Source organism: Cebus imitator, unplaced genomic scaffold, assembly GCF_001604975.1.
Source record: "Cebus imitator isolate Cc_AM_T3 unplaced genomic scaffold, Cebus_imitator-1.0 Scaffold1226, whole genome shotgun sequence".
Classification (NCBI taxonomy): Eukaryota; Metazoa; Chordata; class Mammalia; order Primates; family Cebidae; genus Cebus; species Cebus imitator.
In genome coordinates, this window is record NW_016108541.1 from 32311 (window position 1) to 33934 (window position 1624).

The window sequence follows — 1624 nt, forward strand, 5'->3', positions numbered from 1 at the left end:
GCTCTCAGAATCAAGGTGATTTTCTTATCTGTTAATAAGTACAGCAAGTTTGAAGAGCCTTTTGTTGCTTGATTAAGATGGTGTGGTGTTGATTTCTTTTTTCATCTTAACTGGGTTACAGGATGCCCAGATATCTGGTTAAATATTATTTCTGGGTGTTTCTGTGAAAATGTTTCTGGAAGATGTTAGCATCTGTGGAACGAGTAAAGCAGAGTGCCCTCCCCAGTGTGGGTGGGGGATCTTACAACCTGTTGAGGGCCTGAGTGGAACAAAAAGGCCGGGGAAGGTGGAATTCTTTCTCTCTGCCTGACTGCACGAGGAGAGACATTGGTCTTCTCCTGCTCCTGGACTAGGCCTTACACTGTTTTCACTTCTCATTCTCAGGCCTTCAGACTTAGGCTGGAAGTAACGCCACTGGGTTTCCTGGGTCTCCAGCAGAGATAGTGGGACTTTTCAGGCTCCGTAACTCCGTAAGCACAGGAGCCAATGCTTATGCTGCATACATTTATGCACACGCACCCCCATAACCTATTGCCTCTGTGTCTCTGGAGAGCCTGACATACAACACTATGTTTCTCTCATTCCCACAGGCTCTGTTTCTTACCCACAGTAGAACACTAAAATCATCTGTGCATCTTTTCTTTATATGTATTATATTTTCATTAATAAAGAGATTTTCTTCATTAAATACAGAACATGTAACAGATTGAAACACTTCCCCCTCCCCCAATGTGAAAGACAAGAGTCTCTAAAACACATGCCAGCTGTGCTGCCCTAAGGGTAGAAAAAATCTGGTGACCCCCACCCAGCCCTGCCTCTGCAGCAACACCACCCCTACACTCTGCAAGAGAAGGGCGTCTGGGGCCTGGACTCCGGGGACTTAGGTGAGAAGCATGTGAATGTGTGCTGTCACCACTCCGCGAGCCATGGGCTATGCAAAGATGAGGTTTCCTTCTCATCCGCTCTGACCGGCTCCTGCACTTCTGACTGCAGTTATGAAGCCCCTGGGCTAAGCCCCCAAGGGGGCAGCCACTTGGCTTCCCCACTCTCCTTTCCTCTGCTGCCTCCTTAGAGGGGAAGGGAAGGTTTCAGGGACCCCTCCCGTGCCCTGGCCTGCGTGGAAAATCTGTGTGGAAGAGGCATGATGCTGAGGGTGAGGCTGCTGTAGGCTCCCACGCCCATGAGGCCAGCATGCCCCCGCCCCCCACAGCTTTCCTTCCTCTGCAGTTGGCGGGGACCCTGGGGTAGTCGCCCCCTCCACAACCCAGTGCCAGGCTCGGGGTATGCTGGTTCTCGCTCAGTGTCAGGTCCTCATGCCCGGCCGGCTCCTGCCTCGCCCCATTCCTGTCTCCTCCCAAGCCCTCACCATGGCCATCCGAAAATCGCATGCCCAATGTCCTAAATTGTCTCATCCTCCCTCTCCCCGTGCCTCTGCACCCCAAGGGAGGACATAGGCGGTTGTTTCCCCTCCGATCTGGCTTCATATGATGGAACAGCTTTTGGCCTCTTCCTTCCTGAAGGCAGAAGACGTGAGTCAGGGCACTGGGGAGGCGGAGCAGTGGTTTGCAGAGGCTGCGGACAGGGCCCTTCGGGGCAGTGGGCCAGGCTTGCTCAGACGCGCCGT

The 1624-nt window shown here is 53.0% G+C and overlaps 1 pseudogene across 1 annotated transcript in view; it reads right to left on the reverse strand.

Moving 5' to 3' along the window:
- The window catches only part of LOC108298929, a 14875-nt pseudogene extending 13487 nt beyond the window's left edge, over positions 1-1388 (reverse strand). Inside the window, exon 1 of the transcript XR_005198825.1 lies at positions 1209-1388. The product of XR_005198825.1 is annotated as a zinc finger protein 622-like (transcript). The remainder of the gene's footprint in view (positions 1-1208) is intronic.
- Positions 1389-1624: the final 236 nt, after the last annotated feature.